Here is a 23,155-nt window from a genome sequence, read left to right on the forward strand (position 1 = left end):
ACGATTTGGGTTATTTACGTATGTAGGTACTTATCTTGTTTGTTCTTGTTTATTTTCTAAAGAGTGTAAAAAATGATAGGACTCTGGGGTTTTTTTTGTTATTGTGCTCGCCAAGGATTGTGGCCCTTGTGCCTGCGTATCACTCATCGGGTGATGAGGAATCAGAGCTCCGTAGTTCGGAGTAGAAAATGTTTATGGGTTGGTTGATTTTACCTTTGAGAAAAAGGTTTTCGGGGTGGTTCCCTAAGGCACAAAAATAAGGTTTGATGGTTTGTGTTGTTTTGACCTTGAATAAGGGTTTATGAAAAGAGTTTGTGATTAGATTGCACTAAAGTCTATGGGCGAAGGTGAAAATTCTAGAAAATAAGCCAAGCGTCTTGCGTCCAAAATAATCAGAGTAAGGGTAGGAAAGCTCCATTCTTACTCATTCTCCACCACTTAATGCCCATAGCGCACAATACTAGTCGTAGTTTTAATGTATTTTGAGTTTGATTATGAAAATTCCACTTGACGTTGAATCAAGGGTTTATTTATTTAATTATGAAATTGGGTAATGTAACAGATATATAAAGTAACCAACAAGAAAATAAAGGGGCTCATTGTAAGGTAGTCCAAGAGAAAGCCTTGTGTGTATGCAAAAGTGACCTAAGCTAAACAAAAGATAATGGTCTTACAAAAATGTCCCCCTAGGCTGGTGCCATGATGCCATTCTTACAACCGGTATGCAAGTTACAGATGAAATCTAAAGTTAATGGAGTATCACAAAGATAAGAAAAAGACCTTCAAGCAAGGGTCCTAAATTAGATCCTCTAAGTCCAAGTTGATTAAGTGGAATGAATATTTTTGGTCTTATCATTTTATCATTTTTTTGCTGTTTTTAATTGTATGATGACAATAAAGATAAATGACAGTAATAAACATGCATGGTGAGTTTATACAATGAGTATGATGATGATGAGTACTTGAATGTAAATTACAAAGTAACAACATAAAATGGTTCCCATGGAGTACCATGGACGTGAGGGGTACTAATACATTCCCCTTGTGTAACCAACTTCTGAACCCAAGTCTCGGTTGCGAGATCATTCTTTATCCTCGCACTACCCGTATGCACCTTTTCTCTTCGATGGTTTTATGGACTATTGTCCCTCTCTTCTCCGATAGAGGAACTCCAAATAAAATTTGATGGTGACTCTTATGTTTTTCCTTCTCTCTTTTTCTCTCTCTGATCCGAGGAGGCATCCTTTAGTTAAGTCCGTCTAGTTTCGTTATCGCGTAACCCCGGTAGCGACAGAGCTAAAGAATTAAGTACTATTGTATGTTCCAACTATCAAAAACTTTAGTTGGCCATGTGCCAGTGAGGAAGGGTCCAAAATGTCCATGCCCCATTGGTAGAATGACCAAGACAATGTGATTGTCACAATCCCCTTGGTGCACCTCTATAAGAACTATGAAAATTTTGTGTTCTCCTAGACATTTTAGCACCCCTTCCCATTTTGTAATGCTTCTCTCATATCATGTTGTACTTTGCTTCACACTTGCGTATTTTCTTCGCCTCTCACTCATCCAACGGTAGTTCGTCTAACTATAGATAATGTATTATGGGTGTCATCCAACTAGTGGTCTGAGCGATTTCAAGAGGTTTCATACGCCTCTATACAAGCGGCATAGAGAGTCTCTTGAATTACATGAAGGTTATGTCCTGCTCTTTAGTGTTGGCGATTTTGGAGAGAAGGCCCATCCATATATTCTAATCCATGGGCAGATACGTTATTTCAAAAGCCTTGAAACTTTTTGATAAATCACGTAACTTTTCAGATATTTGATGAGTTGGAGATCTTTCTCCTGATACTTCCCATCCACCAATTGGGAGTCACTTTTAACCTTCAAATTTAAAGTGCCCATCTCAAGGGGGGACCATGCCAGCGATGATGGCTTCATACTCAACCTGATTGTTGCTAGCCTTTAATCTAAACTTCAACAACTACTCTATTAACAAGTTTTATGGTCCTTCCAACACTATCACGATGCCATTTCCCTTTAAGTTAAAGGCTCAATCTACAAATGGTGTCGATGCGTGGGATGCCTCCTCACCTACCGGGGAGCTAAATTCTGTAAGAAAATCAACCAATACATGAGACTTAATACTTCTTCTAGGTATATACTGGATTTCATACTCAAATAGTTTAACCGCCCAAGATACCATTCTTTCTTCCAGATTTGGCTTCTTCTAGACATGTCGAATGGTATAGTTAGTTTTCACCATTACCAGATGCCCATGAAAGTATAATATGAGTTTTTTATAGTTATCATGATTTCTTGGGTGAGTCTTTCAATCTTTTGAACGAGCATTGAATTCATCACTTGGTCAGTAACAAATAGATAGAGGTAGAAGGTCGAACCTACTATTGAGCGTGTCAATATGGGTGGCGATGCCAAAAAGGCCTTTAAGTTTGAGAATTCCTCCTCGCACTCGCTTGTTCATTCAAACTTATCATTTTTTGTCAAAGTGGCAAATAAACGAAAAGCCTTGTCACATGCACAAGAAAGGAAGCGAGATAGGGTAAATAAATGCCATGTTAGTTACTGAACTTTTTTAACGTTGGAAGGGTTCCTCATGCCGATAATGGCTTGACACTTATCTGGGTTCACATTTATACCTCTCTTGGTTAACATAAAATCTAGAAATTTTCCTGCTTGTACGCGGAAGGAGAACTTATCAATATTTAGGCACATGTTGTAGTTCCTAACCAATTCCAGGATGTCTTCTAGGTCTGTAATGTGCCTATTTTCTTTTGATGTCTTTAATATCATGTCATCGATATAGACCTCCGGGTTGCACCCTATCTGCTTTGAGAATACATCTTTTATGAGTCTTTGATAGGTGATGCCTGTGTTCTTTAGCCCAAAGGGCATGACATTGTAGTATTAGTTGTTGTGATAGGACATGGATGTTTTCTTGGACGCATCTACAAGATCCATCTTGATCTGATTGTAGCCAAAATAAGGGTCCATGAAACTTGACATTTTGTACCCTAAGGATCCATCAATCACACGATCTATGTTGGGTAAGGGATATAGTTCTTTAGGGCATGGGACATTGAGGTTAGTGAAGTCGATGCACATGCGCTATTTGTTTGATAACTTCTTCACCAAAAATATGTTAGAACCAAGATGGAGATTTTACCTCAATTGTAAAAGATGGCATTTCTCAGCTTCTGAACTTCTTCATTAGTGGTTGCTCTCTTCTCCTAGCCTACCTTGCGTTTCCTATAAGACACTAGCTTTACTGTGGAATAAATGGCAAGGTGGTAGATGACCACTTTTTATCTATTACTTGCATGTCAGAGTGTTCCCAAGCGAACAAGTCTATGTTCCTCCTTAATAGGAGACCAAATGTTCCTCCTTAGAATTAGATAAGGAAGTGCCTAGATTGGTGACTTGATGGTCCAAGGTCCCAATCTAGACTTCCTTCAAGTCCTCTATGGGAGTGAGCCTCTCGTTTTCAGTCCCCCAATCTAGGGTCCCAACTTACGACATCTACCTCTAGTGCTTCTAGACGAGGAGCACCGTCTACAACGACATGCTCCCTTATCATTTCCAGGGTGTTATGATAGCATTCCTGGGCGACCTCCTACCCCCTGAGCTGATATAACTCGCCATCAAGTAATGGACATTTCAGGCTCAAACAAAGTGTAGATAAGATCGCCCCTAATCTAACTTCCCTATTATTCAAGAACACGTGATTTTTCCCTTTTGAATCTTTCTTTAATATCGTTGTAGACCTGGTCACGTCACTTTTAAGTTCTCACAAACGGGCAAGTAATCCTAAAAACGAGTGACATAACCAAAAAAGAATGAGCATCCATCCCAATAAATACGCAATTAGGGTTTGTGCACCCCTATTGAGATTCCTTGCATTTATACCGATAATATATATATATATATATATATATATATATATATATATATATATATATATATATATATATATATATATATATATATATATATATATAATTTATTTCAATATATTTTAATATTAATTAATAATAATTGAAAATAAAAATATTTTTTAATAACAAATTGAAAGTAAATAATAAACTAAAATTAAATACATTTGAGGAGAGAATAAAATAAATTCATGTAAAATAATACTCATGTAATAAATAATAATCATGTAATAAACTGAAATCAAATACACATCAAAAACAATATTCATGTAAAATCAATTTTGAAAATAAATATTAACTATGTAATATATACATTTTGATGTGAAAATAAATCATAAGAAACAAACTAGTTTAGTGATAGGTGGTCTTAAATTTTTTAATTTCTATAAACATTAAAATAATAATTTAAATTTTTTTACGTGGAATTAAAATAAAAAAAAAATATTCAAAAATCCAGTTGGCGATACATATCACATTAAAAAAAAATTAAAAAAATCAACAAAACAGTGTTACGTCACTTATAGAGGAATTTTGAAATGACAATGATGAAATCTATGTTTCTTATTTTTAAAGGATTTCTAGATTCGCTCCATATGGGAGGGGTGAAATGGATATTCACCCCAAAATGAATCATCTATTTTAATTTTCAATTCTATTAGCTAATTTATACTTTTTTTTTTTATCATTTATCATTTTTATTTATTCTTTACTCTTAATTTATGTAAAAATGTTAATCAAATGATTCATTACGAAACAAAAAACTCATGAAACTGATGAGTAGATATTAATATATACTTCTTTCGACCTTCTTTGTATATAATTTTTAAAAAAATATTTTGACTTAAGTCAATGTTGAAATTTTTACGAAAATAACCCACTTTTTCAAGGAAATTCCCAAAATACCCCTGATTTCAAAAAAATCCCAAACTATCCCACTTTTAGGAGGAGTCGCCAATTGAATTGGAGACTCCTCTTAAAAATTGAATGGAAGCGCCAATTGGATTGGCTAGGGCAGGTGCCCTAGCCAATCCAATTGGCGCCCCTGTGTAGGGTTTAAGAGGAGGCGCCAATTCAATTGGAGACTCCTCCTAAAATGCAATTTTTTTTTGTAAATGGTATACATGATAGATAAATTTGATATAGGACCACTTGATATTAATAAAATTTTCAGTTTACACAAAGAAACCTAATGGTGATGACCGGGATCATCTAACCGACCTCCGGTCCCACATCCTCTAGCTACCCTAACCCGTGGCCCTAACCCACGTTGACGATTCGGTACCGGTGTTTGAGCATCTGAGGGGTCAGGAGCATCACTACCAACTACAGGAGAAGGTCTATTGAGGTAGTCAGACAAGTCGGCATAGTCTTCAGTATGCATCGATGGTGTACCGCCGTAACTAAGCTCATGACCCATGCCAGAGAAGTTGGGATGTGGTTAACTCATTGATGGGCGACCGGGACGGTTGAAGGGAGACATGGGTGTGAACGATGCGTCAAGGAAAGGTTGGAAAGGTTGTTGGGATGTTTGGTAGAGATAGGGTTGTTGGATGTTTTGGTTTTGTGAGGTTTGGGCTTCTTGGCTACGGTAGGAGGAGGGGCGATTGGTGTTGAATGATCGTTGGATGTTCTGGCTTAGGCGACTTTGGTAGGGTGATGGGGTGGGTGCGAAGCGATGTTGAGTCTCAGGTTGATGGTCAATTTGTTGGTGGTGGTATGGGGTATGCTCTTGGTATCGGGGTTAGGTGTATGGAATGTTTTGGTTGTATGTTTGTGTGTTGGTTGAACGGAATGTTTGACGGACAGGAGGTTGTGTGTATCCGATCTGACACTGTTGTTGGGGGTTTGATGTTGAGGTGTCAGATGTGGAAGTCATCTGGCGTGGGTCGTACAAGTACATATCCTCGACGATGAACTGAAAACTAATCGATCTGTACCAAGCCATATAAGTACGACTTGGTTTTTCTTCAGTTGGCATGATTGCGTCAGTTAATACATGGTCATGACGGTGCTTCCATTTGCGACACTCTGATATTGCGAAGCTTTGCCATGGATTGAAGTTCCATTGGTCGTTAACTTTGCACATATGCCATTCTCCTAGGCTAGCTAGGGGATCTGGGATACTTTGAGGCATACCGAACTGCAGCTTCACACGATCAATGTTGTGCATCTCCACAGTTATGAACCGTATTATCGGTGTGCATGCAGTTCATACGGCCGCGTCTTCAGCGTTGACTTGATGGTCATGATCCAAATTAAGGTATGGATGTCAAATAAACTGAAATGTAAAAGAAGATTGGATTATAGTCAAGGTAGAAGAAGTTAACAAAATATAACAAAATAATTAAGTTATTTTCCTTACGTCTGTCGGTCGAAGGTGATCCAACAGGTTGCGATACTGAGTAATACAGTGTCTTGGACATCTGTTGTAACTCATACCACGTGCAGACCATCTACACCAAAAAGTCAAAAAATATTAGTTAGAGGTAATAATCTTTAAAGAAGTAAGTAAAGATATAGCAATTTAAACAACTTACTTTTGTGCATACGGAAATGTGAAAGGGTTGTTATTGACGGGTGCTAGAGACGGTAGTCTTGACCAACCCCATGCTTGTAGCAAAACAGCACATCCAGAAAATGTAGATGTGTCTTTGTGTGAGTTTTTGCACAAGGAGCTATAATGGTGGGAAACATGTTTCATACTAAAGAAGAATGTGTTCTGGCTATCAAAAAATTCCACATGAACAACTCTGCTGATTTTACAGTGAAACGCACTGATTCTAGAAGGTATGTTATCGAATGTCGTAACATGCTTTGTAAGTTTTGTTTGGCTGCATCTTACAAGAAGAAAAACGACTCTTGGGAGATCGCTTCAATAGACCCACCTCACAGTTGCGTTGCAACTAACATTGAACAAGATCACCGTAAACTAAGCGCAACGTTGATATGTCAAGACATTCTGCCGTTGGTTAATAAAGACCCATCAGTGAAGGTGAGTATAATTATATCCCATATCAGATCAACATATAATTATACTCCATCTTACAAGAAAGTCTAGATTGCGAGGACAAAGGCTGTTGAACAAGTTTTCGGTAACTAGGAGGATTCATACAAGGAATTGCCACGGTTTTTATGGGCACTAAAAACATATGTTCCAAGAACTGTGGCAATTATGGAGACATTGCCAGCGTTGATGCCAGATGGAACTTGTGCTACAGGTAATAGAACCTTTCACCGTCTCTTTTGGGCATTTGACCCGTGCATCAAAGGTTTCGCATTCTGCAAACCTATTATTCAAATTGATGGCACTTGGTTATACGGAAAATACAAGGGTACTTTGCTCATGGAGGTTTCACAAGACGGCAACAACAATGTCTTTCCCATTGCCTTTGCTCTTGTTGAAGGTGAAACGGCTGGTGGATGGGCTTTCTTTCTTCGACATCTCAGAACGCATGTGGCTCCACAAGCCAATCTCTGTTTGATTTCTCATAGACATGTTGCCATTGAGAGTGCCTACAACAACCATGACAATGGATGGCATGATCCTCCTTCTACCCATGTCTATTGCATCAGACACATTGCAAAAAACTTCATGCGTGCTATAAAAGATAAAAATCTTCGCAAGAAGGTGGTGAATGCTGGGTATGCTCTAACTCAGCCGTCATTTCAATATTATCGTGATGAAATTAGACTGTCTAATGAAGACGCAAGGAGATGGCTAAATAACATACCAATAGAGCAGTGGACAAGGGCATTTGACAGAGGTTGTCGATGGAGCCACATGACAACAAACCTTGTGGAATGCATGAACGGGGTATTCAAAGGAATTCGAAATCTGCCGATAACCGCCTTGGTAAGATCAACCTATTATAGGTTGGCTTCTACGTTCGCAACCAGAGGTGAAAGATGGAGTGTGGTGTTAATGTCCGGGCAAGTATTCAGTGAGTGTTGCATGAAGGTCATGAAAGAGGAGATCATCAAAGCTAGCACACATGCTGTAACAGTCTTTGACCGTCATAGGCAAAATTTCAGCGTCCAGGAAACAATGGACCACAACGAGGGGAGATCAAATTTAGCATACGCTGTTAGACTAAACAGAAGTTGGTGCGATTGTGGAAAATTCCAGGCCTTCCGCATACCTTACTCCCATGTCATTGCAGCATGCGCTTATACTCGTCAAGATGCTTACAACCATTTATCTGATGTCTACAAGGCCGACACCGTCATGAATGTATATAATCAAAGCTTCTCAGTACTACCAATGGAGGATTACTGGTCTCCATATGAAGGTGATATTGTTTGGCATAATGACGAGATGCGTAGAAAGAAAAAAGGAAGGCCAAACAGCACATGTATCAGAACAGAGATGGATTCCACAGATAAAATGATAAGATTATGTAGTATCTGTCGTCAACCAGGACACAACAAGAACAACTGTCCCAATCGATGAGCATCATCTAGGTCTTAAGCTTTTTGTAACATTGTATTTCTGTAACCTTCAATCATTATATATCATTAAGTTTTTGTTACAACGAGGTTCAGAACAAACATCAGTACAAAATAAGCTATCTGAAAACAGATATATTTCTAACTGATTACAACAATCAAATTGATGTCGTCTCGACCGAACATCATTTCCCTAACATCCTTATCAGTCTTCATTCGCACCCAACCAAAGATACTGTCAAGTCTTTCAATACTTCTAATTTTTTTCCCTTCTGGTATTTTCCCATCTAACCAACGAACCAGCTCCCTCTTCAGTTGATTGAACGTAGTGATGTTCCAGAACAGCATCAACATCTGAGGTTTGTCTCTCGCATAAATCACCTTTTCGTATCGGCGAGGAACACCAAACATGATTGCCAAATGATTATATGAGATGTGGAACAATTACTCACACAACGCATCTATTTATAACACAAAAATTGCATTTTAGGAGGAGTCTCCAATTGAATTGGCGCATCCTCTTAAACCCTACACAGGGGCGTCAATTGGATTGGCTAGGGCATCTGCCCTAGCCAATCCAATTGGCGTCTCCATTCAAGTTTTAAGAGGAGTCTCCAATTCAATTGGCGTCTCCTCCTAAAAGTGGGGTAGTTTGAGATTTTTTTTTGAAACCAGGGTATTTTGAGAATTTCCTTGAAAAATGGATTATTTTTGTAAAAATTCGTCAATGTTAACAAATTCATATATATTTAATATTTTTATTCCAAAATTATCGCTACATTAATTATTAAATATTATTAATAAATAATAATTTAATTACGGATATACTAACAATTATTTATCTCTTTTATATAAAATCAGAAAAGTTAAATACATTTTAATTATTTTTTTTAATAGACAAAATTTATTTATTTTACTTATAAATCATACTAAAATTATATTAATATCTTCAAAACAACCCCTAAAAAGAAACGTAATATTATTGAGATTCTCTTAGCGGGCTAAATCAAAATGAATAGACAAGAAGTGAGAGGTAGCAGTTAGAAGAAACTTCGATTTTGCATCCCAATAAATAATCACTAACAAGCAAAGTAGGGTCTGAAAACTGAAAAGGATTACAAAATCATGATTAAATTTCTCCTAAGCCGACTTAGATTTGTAGTATTAAAGAAAGAAAGATGGTTAAAATAATGCAATTTTGGACTTAGATTTTATAATTAAAAAATGGTTAAGATAGAGCCATAAGGATAGCAAAGTAGAATTACTCCCTTTCCATATTATGCCAGCTTTTGTCTATTTCAAATTAATTAGGAACTATAGATTTTTTTTATTAAATGAGAATGAAAAGAAAAAAAGAAAAAGAAAAACATCATTACATTTTAATAATGGACATTTCTACAACATCCATTAATAATGCTAAAGAGAGACAAAAACATGTGTTTATGCACCATCATGGCCCGTATGATTAACACCTAATTTAATAAAGATGTTTGCACAAGAATTTTCTCTAATAAGAATATGATGGATAAAGATTTCTCAATCTCTATTTGAAATCTTTAATTAAATAGTGTTGAATTAATTAGTGCTCTCTCATAATAAATATCTTATTTGAGTTATCCACGTTTTTTTTTAAAAATAATTAGATATATTAATTTTAATAATAAAATTAATATTATTTATTAAAATGTTCTTATTAATTATAATTAATGAAATAATTGAATAAAGTAAAAGTTAATAAATAAGGATATAATAGTGAGAAATAATAATAAATATTATATTAGTATTATAAAAAAATATTTATTTTAAGATAGAAAAAAATATAAATGAAATACTTTTTATGAAAAAGATAAAATATAAGGATAAAATAGTCTGTTGTCCCTGGAAGTTAGTGAGTTTTTTATTTTGATTCTTCTAATTTTCTTTTTTTGGTCTGAGTCCCTATATCTCACTTTCCGTGTTGGTTTTAGTCCCCAAAGGTAAAATCCGCGGGTAACTCGCAAACTTACAGGGGGCAAAAGACTATTTAAGCCTTAATATAATGATAAAATCTCTCTCGTTTTCTTTGGTACTAACAGAAAGACGTGAATGGCGATAAAAACATAAATAATTTTTTTGAAGCTTGTTTCCCATTCTTGTTAACATAGCTTGAATCTATGCTTGTAAAAGTTGGACATGTTCACATTACCATAATAATCAAATTGGAATGGGTCATCTGAGTTGCGCACCAAACTACCATAATCTAGTCCCGGGTTTGCTAATGCACTGCCATAAACATTTAGGATCCAAATATCATTTCCACTATATTGGCAAACATCTGCTCTGTGTGTGTGTGTGTGTGTGTGTGTGTGTGTGTGTGTGAGAGAGAGAGAGAGAGAGAGAGAGAGAGAGAGAGAGATTTGGGTTACCAAATGCTCATCATGATATGTGATGCAACGAAAAAACTGAAGCAATCATAGACGTTGTCGCTGATTGTGTTCCTTCAAAGACAAATGTATTCCTTGTACACCAAACGTTCCACATGATCAAAAGAGTTAGGTTACCTATCTCTCTAAACATACTTTGTATGAAATTTAAGAAGTTCATACTGTCAATATCCAAAAGCCTTATAGAGATATCTAGAAAGCCACACTCGGGCCAAATAGACATAAATTGTGGGAAAAATAGGAAGAAGTAGTTAATAGTTTTGACATTTCCAACACAGTTGGGACATATAGGACAACCATAACACCTTGATGTTGTTGGATTGACTTAGTTGGAAGAGGGTTATGACAATCCGGTCAATTAAAAATTGAATACTTGCTCCAAAAGACAGCTTCCATATCCAAATCTAATGATCATAAGAGTCATAACCATGATGCATAGGTGAAAATCAATAAAACCTACTTCTGATAGTATATTCACCATTAGTATTTTGATTCCACAACCATAAATTCTTAATAGAATTAACTAAAGTTGATTGCAATCTCTGAATTAAAATAATAACTTCTAGGGGAAGCGAAAGATTTAAGTCCTTAATCTTCAATCCCATAAGTTAATGAGATATTGTTGAAACAAGTTTAGTTCTACATCTACAATCCTTAAGTTTTGATGATAAAAAAATATAATTTTTTTTACTCTAATAGTGTTGTTAAGTGTGCATAATCTAAACAATCAAGATGTTGGATAAAGCAGACTCTAAACAAGTCATATATTGTATAAAACATACTCTGAACAAGTCAGATGCTGGATAAAGCAAACTTTGAACAAGGCAGAAGCTGAACATCATCAGACTCTAGACTATGAATAGAGAGACTTTGGACTCTTGATAGAGAGACTTTGGACTCTAGACAGAGATATTATGGACCAAAGTTAGAATACAAAGAAGGGCTCATCTAAAGTCAACTCTGAATGACTTAGTCAATGCTTCTGATTCAAATAATCCAGATTTACTCTAATAAATTCAAGCCTCATTTTCACTAGACTCTGAAGTCTATTTTCAAGGCTCTAAACTCTGATCAAACTTCAAAATATCTCATATACGAAGCCAGTGATTTAGAGAAATAATGATTGAAGAATATTCATAATAATCGTACATTCAAGTGGAAAAATCAAATGTTTCCTTAAAGGACAAATATGCTGAAATTATTAAGGAATATACTACCAGCGGTACTCCATGTTTCACGGCTCAACCTTATACCACTATTACAACTGTGGAATTAGAGATGTTTCCAATTCTATCCTCCAACTATATTGTTCATCATCTATATAAAGAGAATAAAGGAAACGTGAAAACAAGAATACAACAGACAAGTGAAATACAATAACAAAAAGAAAATAACAACATTCACTACACTTAGAGTTTTTCATTTTGTATATTTTCTTAAGTGTAAATTCTGGATTTCATTATGTATATCTGCTTGTAAAGAAGAATTCTTGTAAACACATATTATTGTATTATAACTTTGAGTTATTTCTTGAGGGACTCGGTTTAGTCTGTAGCCTCAAAGAATCATTGGCAATAGTTTTTTGAATTTTTTCTTAAGAGATTAAGTTTAGTCAGTAGTCTTGAAAAGTCATTGACAATTGATCTTTGAGTTTGTAATCTGATTGGTTAGTGGATTAAGTCCTTGTGAGAAGGCGAAATAACTCTGATGGGTGGGATGGACTAACCTAGTTAACGGTGAACTAGTATAAAAATCATTGTGTATTTTTTATCTTTGTTGTTCATGTCTTTGATTTGTGATTGGTTTCAAAAAAAAATTGATCATTCATATTAGAAACCCAATTCAAACCCCTATTTTCTTGTGTTTTTTGTACCTTCGAATATATCTTGGGTATTCTTTAAAAAGAAAATATTTTGAGAGTCAAGATTACAACAAAAATTGGTATTTCTATCTTCTATATTGAAAATAAAGTTATCTTTCAACACAACAAGAGCCTTTTTCAAGAGTCCACTTTTCCAAGAAACAAATTTTGAATCTACCTTATCATAGATTTTCAAAAATATCATTTTTCCTGTGCCTTTCCATTTCGTTTTGAATCTCAAGTATCTTTCTAACCGATTGTTAGAAAAATAACATAAATTATTCAAAAGGTTGTCAATGGACCGTGTTTGAGAAATTTTTGCCTTTGCAAATAGTATCACATCATCCACAAAGAACATGTGAGATGTTTTAAGACTATAAAGAGTGATATGGGTTTCCAATGACCCTCGTGAACTTCTTTATAAATCAAATAACTTAACATTTCCATTCAAAGAACACAAATATAGATATATGAAATATTTCCTCGTTAAAGGTCACAAAAAGGTTGAAAGGTTTCAATCCTACTCCCATTTCATAGCAAAGAGACAAAAGTAGAGAAAATGTTGTCCATTATCAAATATATGGTTTTGTAAGGAAATCCCAAGTAATATAGGGTGTAACGGAGAAAATACAAATCCATTATATCATAAATCTTCTCTACATCAAACTTATAAATAACATCTCCTTGTCTCTAATTAGACTCGTACATATGGTAAATGAATTTTTGGAAAATAATAACATTATCAATTGTATATATACTTCGAATGAAACTACATTTTAGAGGGCTCAATATCTCACTAAGAATCGGCCAAAGGCAATTCACCAACTTTCAAGACCAACTTAAAATTTACATTCACCAACTTTGCCAAGTGAATTTGCTTACAAAGAAGTCCAAATCTAGCAATTTCCCGTCTGTGGTGCTAATTGTGAGCACTGTTTAATCAACCCTTAAGAATGTGAAGTTTTGAAGATTGTTATCCAAGGATTAATAGACCAATGAATATTGGTAGTGAAGTTCCTGTCCTCCAGTGAAGATGTGTGAACTTTGGAGATCCCGTACGATCAAGTCCATCCTCTACAAATCTCGTATGATATGACATCCATGACTATTTCTGACAATGCGGTTGTTCCCTTAGTAATAGTTGTGCCAACAACGTTCCATTTCAATCACACAAAGGAAATTCCTTGGATATATGAATCCACTATCTATATCCATGAACATAAAGTATAAGAAGAACTAATAACATCTAATGATCTACCAGTGAACATAACCGAAATCGGCGGAGTAACAAAAAGTGGAAGGATTTTTGCACATGTGCCTCCCATGATTGACAATGGTGGTACCTCTAATCAAGATAAAGGAAAATAAGTTTAAGCCAGTCAGCAAAGGTAGGATTCCCCACCAATCAGCGATGTGGAGGAGTTTCTACGCATCATTAAGAGAATTGACTACAAGGTCGTTGATCAACTCAACCAAACTTCGTCGAAGATCTCAATGTTGTCTTTATTGATGTGCTCTGAAGCACATAAAGATGCCTGAGTAAAATTCTTGAGGGCTGCCCACGTACCACAAGAAATTTTTGTCTACCAATTTGAAGGAGTAGTAAAAAACATTGCTTCCGGTATAAGTTTGGGGTTTAATGACGAAGAGCTTACATCCGAAGGGAGAAACCAAAACAAGGACCTATATATTTCCATCGAATGTGTAGACACTATTCTGTCTAGGGTTCTAGTGGATACTAGTTCATCTCTTAGTGAGCTATAAAAGAGTTCCTTATCCAAGCTAACCATTGAAGGGCTTATGATGAAACCCAATGAATTGATTGTTAAATCATTTGATGGATCACGAAGGACGGTGATTGGATAAGTTGACTTACCCATCAAGATTGGACCTCACACCTTCTTTATTACATTCTATGTTATGGACATATACCCCGCTTATAGTTGTCTACTCGGATGACCTTGGATCCACTCGGTCGGAGCTGTGACATCGACACTCCATCAAAGGCTGAAATTCTTGATCAATAATAAGCTAGTGGTTGTTGAGGGTGAGGAGGATATCATGGTAAGCCACTTAGCATCATTTTGTTATGTTGAAGTAGGAGGTGAGGTGCAAGAAACCTCGTTTCAGTCATTTGAAGTTGTTAATGTAGAGATGGTTGCCTTCGTGAGGGAAAAGAAGAAAGTTGAATTTCCAACAGACTCTTAGAGGGATGCTCGAATTGTCATTAAAAACGGTTACCCCTAAGGTTGGGGAAGAGTATTGGAGTTTCCTGTCAACAAGGACCACGCCGCCTTAGGATACTACTCCCAAAATCTGAAGAAACCAGTGCCAAATTCTATGGAGGGACAAGTGCTCTCGCTACCAATTATATTTACAAGCACCAGACACCTTGTGAATGGACAAATACATGCAGTGGAAGAAGATGGTGTGGAAGATGAAGATGGGATTGTGTACAAAAAGAAGGATGGTCAAGAGTTAACAAATTGGACTGCAACTGAGATACCCAAAGTTACCATATTTGAAAAGTAATTTCCTGTTTGTTTGTTTCCCTTTTAAGAAAAAGAACCATGATATGCTCAAAGCACGGGGAACCATTTGTAGGGCCCTCGTTAATTTTAATCAATTAAATCAATGAAATCATCACTCTTTGCATTCAAATTATGCTCCTTGTCTTTCATTTTTACTTTTTCACTTAATAAAAAAAATGACAATGCTTTCTTACTTTTCTTTAAGTTTTCATTTATTTTTTCTCTCCTTCATAAAAATAAAAGCATGAATCCTGAATCAGGCAGATTCCCCTCAATTTCCACCAATAACGACTCTGCTAGGGTCCCATATGACTTTGACAATCTAATCAATCACGCAGACATAGACTGTGAGGAAGATTGTGAAATCCCCGAGGAGTTCGCTCGAGTTCTAAAGCAAGAGTCAAAGGTCATTCAACCACATGAAGAATCGGTAGAAATGGTCAACCTTGGGACCGAGGAAGAAGTTAAAGAAGTCAAAATAGGCTCAACCCTGCAAGATGATGTGAAGATGAAGTTGGTCAAGCTACTACAAGAGTACATGGATGTGTTCGCTTGGTCTTACAAAGACATGATCGGTCTTGACACCGACATCATGGTCCATTGTCTACCCTTTGAAGAAGATTATACTCATGTGAATCAAAAGCTAAGAAGGACTCGTCTTGACATGGCAATGAATTTTATAGAGGAAGTGCAAAAGCATCTTGAAGCAGGATTTTTGGCTGTAGCCAAATACCCTCAGTGGATAGCCAACATTGTGCCTGTACCCAAGAAGGATGGCAAAGTAAGAATGTGCGTTGACTTTAGAGACTTCAATAGAACTAGTCCGAAAGACAATTTCCCACTGCCTCGCATTAATGTGCTAGTTGGCAACACAACTCAATTCTCCGTCTTCTCCTTCATGGATGGCTTCTCCGAATATAATCAAATTAAAATGGCTCAAGACCCGACATGGAGAAAACAACTTTTATCACCCAATAGGGGACATTTTTCTAGAAGGTAATTCCCTTTGTACTAAATAATGTCGGTGCAACCTCTTAATGTGCAATGGTCACACTCATTGATGATATGATTCATAAGGAGATCGAGGTCTATGTTGATGACATGTTTGCCAAATCTCAAACCGAAGAAGACCATCTTATCAATATGGAAAAGATATTTTCAAGGATAAGTAAATTCAAGTTAAGGCTAAACCCAAGCAAATGCACCTCTGGGGTACGATCCGACAAACTTCTAGGATTCATCATCAGCCAACGTGGTATTGAAGTTGATCCTAAGAAGGTCAAGGCCATCCAAGCTATGCCTGCACCCAAAATTGAGAAGGAAGTTAATGGATTTCTTGGGAGATTGAATTACATATCCCGATCCATATCTCATCTCACAGGCACCCGTGAGCCAGTCTTCAAGCTACTTCGCAAGGATCAGGAAATTATGTGGACTGAAAATTTCCAAAACGCCTTTGAGAAGATTAAGGAGTATTTGTAAGAACCTCCAATTCTGATGCCTCCTATACCCGACATGCCTCTCATTATGTACTTAACGGTTCTCGAAGGATCCATGGGTTGTGTCCTAGGTCAACATGATGAAACTGGAAGAAAGGGGCATGCCATATACTACTTGAGTAATAAGTTCACCGATTGTGAAATAGGTATTCGATGCTTGAAAATACTTATTTGAGTGAAGGGGGTGAATGTAGCTACCTGATCGGAGTCAGTTTCATAAGTGAAGTCTAATGAGTCGGAGTAGCTCAAGTGAGGTGTTGGGAAGGTGAGTTAGTGTTTGGAAAAGCTTGACTGATGTTTAGGGAAGGATTCTAGTTGGTTGGTTTGAGTTGAAATGGTTCAGAACTTAGAAATAGTATCTCTGTTTTTGGAGGTTCGAGATGGTTTTGCAACAGAGTGTTTTTGGCTGTTCAAGCTTGGTTTTAGAATGGAAAACCTTCCCCTATTTATATGGAAGGTGTTGGAATGGATATGAGAGAATGAGGGTGGTTTAATCAGAAAACACATGCGACTTAAAGCATGCTCAATGATGGATTTTTTGGGATGTGAAATGACATGTTCTTATCTGGTTTTCTTCACCAACCAACTAGTTTTGGTCCTAAGCACCAAACAAGAGCAACCATAAGCATTAGAGTGGCATGCTATGCATTTGTACTTTAACCATTTTGGGAAATTTCTGAAAATTGCACATGGCCCAGGTTCTTTGATTGATGAGCTTTTCACATCCAAATTGAATTCCAAATTGTGTAACATGTTAGAGGTCAAAAGGAATCAGATTGAAGTGGATTGGGACCTTGGTGAATCAAAATGCAAGTTCAGGCTGACTTTGTCTGGTTTATGCATCATGATAATTTCCAATTTTTAAACTAGGTCAAATGAAATTGGCTCGTGCATTTTGCATGAAATTCGTGTCAAATGTTCCTTCCAATGTCCTTGATCCAATTAAAAAAGAACCAGGTCAAAAGGAGTTGTGGTTTGGAAATAACAATGAGGTAAAGTGGTGGTTTTGGTCATGTTTCTAGGTCACGCTAGGCAATTGGACCAACTTGGCCAATGCAAAAATTTAGGTCCTTGATCAATGAATTAGGTCTTGGACCTTGAGACAAAGTTGAAGAGGGACTCAATTGGGACATTTGGGTCAAAGAAGATCTTAAAAATCTTGAAATATGAAAAAGTTTTGGACTTTGGACCAAATAATAGGCCATTCTTGCCAAAATGTGACCAACCAACATGACCTAAAAATGCCACTTTATGATTTCTTGACTTTTATGGTACAATGATGGATGTTTGAAGCTCATATGATCATATCATGATATAAAATTAGGATTGGAGCTTTGTGGGGTGATTTTAAGTCATGTCCATAGGTGAATTCAATGCCTGAAAGTTCAAAAACCATGACCAAACCAATGACTTGTAACATGAATTGAATGGATGTTTGATTGGTGAATTATGGTTGAAATTGAATTGAATTGAATTGATAGTAAATGAATGGTGGTATGATAAGATGATCAAATAAAGCAATTCCATGAACCAAAAGATGCACAAACTAGGGTTTCTTGAATCACAAGGTTCATCAAGAACCATGACCAGACAAATTAGGGTTTTGAAATGTAAGGAATGTATTTAGGTGATTCAAAGGATTGGGGTATAAAAAAACTTTAGATTTTAGGGGTCCTCAATGGCATGATCAAGGCTCAAGGTGAACCATGACTTATACAAGTCAATGAGGGTCAAACACTAGGGCTGAGGTCCTTGGGTGACCAGATGAATCTTCATGTGTCTTCAATGGAGACTCACCATCCAATTAGGGATTAGAGAGTGAGAGAGATGACTTTAATGATCCTCCAAGCTTGTGGGATGCTTGAGGATGAAGATTAGGTTCAAGGTGGCTTGGGCACACCTCAATATGATTAGTGGGTCTTGAGGCATCACAGATGAACCCCACGCCTTAAGTTTGTGGAACGTTGTGGATTATTAGGTATAAATGCTTATTAATGATATGTGTGGGATGTATGCTCATGAATTAGGGCTATGTAGGGTGATATGGAGGTAGGGTAAATTTAAGGGTCTGACACATATTCATTGCATATTCATCCATTTGCATCATTGGTTCAGGGGTGTCGCGGTGAGAATCGGAGACCAAGCTATGGGATTAACTTGACTTGTAAAACATTGATATCACAACTGAACCTTTATTTTTCCAAAGGAAGGGGAAAGGATTCAAAATAAAAATGAATAGAAAATAGTAAAACTAGGAGAAAAGCAAGTAGAGATCGAAGGTACGGGGGTTGGTTATGCAAAGGGAAGATATTAGCACCCTAAACATCTATAGTACTCTACAAGAACCTTTTGATTTTATCTATGTTTTTAAGAGTTGTTTGCATTTTTTTATGGGATAATAAAAGGGGTAAAAAAATGTTTTGGAAAGTGTTACTTGACTAAAGGTAAGTCAAAGTTTGAGTTAAGATGCTTCATGTGTACTAAATCATTTGAAAGTGTAATTGAAAAATCCATTGACTAAAGTAAGTCAAGGTTTATGTTTGAAATGCCTTATGTGTACTAAAGAATTTTAAAGTGTAGTTGAAAGTCCATTGACTAAAGGTAAGTCAAGGTTTGAATGTGTGTTTTAGTTTGAAAAAGGGGTAGGGTTAATGCATGAATGGACAAATAAAGTCAATAAACAAACAAACAGTATATGACTAAGAAGTCAACATAAGATCATTTTCTTTGGATTTAGGTACATAAAGAAACATAAATTGGTAAGCCATGAACAAGCTACTTACATGTTTTTAAAGTATGATGATCATAAACAAGACATGCCAAAGGTTTACAAAACACCACAAGAGATAACACATGAACAAGTATGAGATACATATTCAATCATCATGGGAGTTTATAAAGAAAATACTTGAATGAAGTGATAAACAATTACAAGATACATATATAGCATCACAAACTAGGATAGAACTACAAGACATGATTTAAACAAGTGTACATTACTCAACACAAAGGTATCAAACCACATAAGACAAGTATCATAATCAAGATGTATGGTTGTCAAGTCAAGTTGTGACAAGAGAAGGATATTCAAACATGGGTCATATGAACATGGTATGGATAAATTAAAATCCTAAGTGGATCAATATGCATACAAATTAAACAAGAGCATGTTATGGAAAAGTTTAGACCTGAACTCTAATCATGGCATGAATAAGAAATAAGCAAGTGGAAACTCTAATCATCTCCTAACCATTCATTCAAACATGTTTTCAAGGTGAATCATTTTAGACATGATATGAAAATAATCAAGTTTAAACATGTTAAGGACAACAATCAACACTTGAAAGAGTTTGTTATGGTCATACAAACATTCAACAACAAGAACAAACAAGAGATGAACCAAAGGAATTGATTATGATCCTTAAAAACACTTAAAAAAAGCACATGTTTTCCATCCAATCAAAAGTGGTGAAATAAGTAATAGTTTTTGGATTTTTTGGTATCATCATAAAACAGACATTCTCATGAACACATGGCAAAAAGAATAGGTCAAAAAGGTTAAGGGATCATGAAGTTATGGATATTTAAAGTTATGAAGAAAATGAATATTTAACAAGTGAGAAAAATAAACATTACACTGGACAGGATCGAACCCACGTCGTTGGGGTTCCATGTACTGTTTGGAAAAAATAAAAACCAAAGGCAAGGGGGATTTGAACCCCAGACCCTTTGGTTACAAGTGACTTTGGACGCGCGCTTCTACCACTGGGGTGACTATACATTCGTTAACTAAAATGCAAACAATTGTATACATTATATAACACGTTTCCTTTGACTTTTTCAATGCCAACTCAACATCATCTCTCATTTTTGTTTTTTTTCTTCCATTATTTTTCAAATCTTCCATCAATCATATCTCTCTCATTTCTCAATGATTTTTCATGAAATAAAGATCAAAATTGCTTAGAAAAATGTAAGGAACACAATGGTATGATATATTTTAGCTAATACTCAAAGATGAAGATGCACGAAGGCAAAAACAAGAACTGAAACTTTAGGTTTCATGCAACTTAAATTCACATAAACAACAATATAAATTACATGTAAGCTAATGATCCTTCTTAACACAATAAATGCTACATGTTTGCTTCAGAAATCAAAATGAAATGACGTATGTATGATGAGTTTCAAAGTGCAAGAATATACCTATTGGAGCAAGGTTCAATGCCTCTTCAACACTACTTCCAGCTATTGTTTGATGCTTCTCCTAATGCTTATGAGTTCCCAGAAGATGATTGAAACCTTTGGTTTGTAGAATGCACGAGTCAAATGAGAGAATGGAGGTTAAGGTTGAAAAGCTATCAAGAATGAAGTTTTTCTTGGAATGCTTAGCGTGTGGATAAATGAGGCTTTGTCCTCTATTTATATGGATCCTTGAGGGTTCAGGAAGCCTCATATATTATAAAATAATCATGGCTTGTACTTCATTGCTTGCTTGGTTGGTTCTTGCGCAATTCTCAAAGTGGGAAGCATGGCTAAAGAAAGGAGTTAATGGAGTGTTTTGTGTTGTCCTTGCTGAAGCATAGAGGTTGAATTGAGGCTTGGAGTTAGTATGTATCAGATCCAAGTCCATTTGGGAGCTCAATGGTACTTCTTGTTGGATTAAAGCTACTTTATACAACAAATGGAATAGTTCATTGTGTATTGGTTTAGTTACTTGGATAATAGCTCAAAAGTGGGTGAAATATTCTGATTATGGGGGATTTAGAAGCAATAAGTACATATACTTGTGGATTTGTTTGGATTTGTAATGTACTTTGGCTTGGAATTTGACCTATGAACCATTCCATGAGGTTGTCTTCCCAAATTCGATTCTCTTATCTCAAGCATGGGAATTTCTTGATCTTGGACATTTTGGAAAGATGGAATCATGATCTACAACTTTCATGTTGATCACTTTGCTTGAATCAGTTGGGATCTTGGTGAAAAATTGGCATAAAGTTTACCATTTGACAAACAAATGAATCATCCACTTCATGGCCCCATATCTCCTTATTTGTGCATTTTTTGAGGTTTCATCACCTAGGACAAAGTTGAAGCATGAAGCAAGTTCTTTAATCTGATTATTGGAGTAAAGAAAATGGTGGCTTGGATCACAAGTTGTGACCTTGGAAAGTTGGGTACTTGGACATGATTTTTAGGGACTTGGTAAAAATTTCAAATTCTCCATCTTTGCCCTTTTTGCAAGTAACCTTGATTTTCTTGACTAAACTTGATCAAATGACTTAAATGATCATATTTTCATAATCCTTGACTTGAAAAGTCCATAGTTGACCAAAAATCTTAAAAGTCAAACTTTAACTTTAAGCATCTGTTGACTTTTTCATCAGTTCTGGTCAAACTTTCATCTGTTTATGAACCTAACCTCTTGAACCATCTGAATTGTATGAGTGGGTTATGAGGAAACATTTAAATACCTTGTATAATTCCTCAAGCCATAGGATCATGCTTTAGTCAAGGAGCCAACATTAAGCTGACTTTGACCAAAACCCTAATTTTGATTGTCAAATAAATTGTGGCTTGATGAACTTGAATTGAGGTGAGTACAAACTTTGATTGTTGATGGAGGGAGACTCTTGATCCCTTTATATATATATGATCCCAATAAGCCTTGATTGATCCATCCCTTGCACTTCTTGATGCTAAAACCCTAACTTGCAAACAAAGCAAAGCAAGACGTATATATTTTTTGTATTTTGTGGGGTTAGCAAAGCATAAGGATATACACAAAAGTATTTGATGACCTTGATGTTATGCAAATGATACAAATGATAGTGGATCTTAGGGGTGAAAATTAGGGTATTACAGCTGCCCCTATTTAAGTTTCCTCCATCTAGAGATATGAAGGTTGAAATCTTCGTCTCGATGAGATTGGAGGAACTTGAATATTAAAATGCATAATTTTTGACCCTAAGATATCGCAGTGATGCTTATGATATGATGTGAATGCAAGACTCTGAATTCCATGGGTTATGATGCCACAGGAGACACACTACTGCTGGAGAAACCAAGTAGAGAGAATGGGGACTAACACTGGGGAATAACACCAAAGGCTAACAAACTAGGGAAAATGTTTAAATTACGGGGGGTAAAATTAACACCCCACCGGGGAAAGAGAATGTAAGTTATGATGATTGATTGAGAACCAACTTCCAATATGGGAAAAAAGGATCTGGTTTCTTCTTCAATAGACTTTCATTTGAGAAAAGGGTGATAACTAAATGGGAGAAGGGAACCAATGACTCTACCGGGGATCTTCAAAAAAAAATTCTCAAGTAAAGAGAAAATAGCATCATCTGAAAGGAATCTCGTCAAACTTCTCTAGCGGGAATTTTCCGGAGAGATAACCATTTGAATGATTTTTAATAACGGGCTTACTGGG

The sequence above is a fragment of the Lathyrus oleraceus genome, chromosome 5 (genome assembly GCF_024323335.1).
Source record: "Lathyrus oleraceus cultivar Zhongwan6 chromosome 5, CAAS_Psat_ZW6_1.0, whole genome shotgun sequence".
Lineage (NCBI taxonomy): Eukaryota > Viridiplantae > Streptophyta > Magnoliopsida > Fabales > Fabaceae > Lathyrus > Lathyrus oleraceus.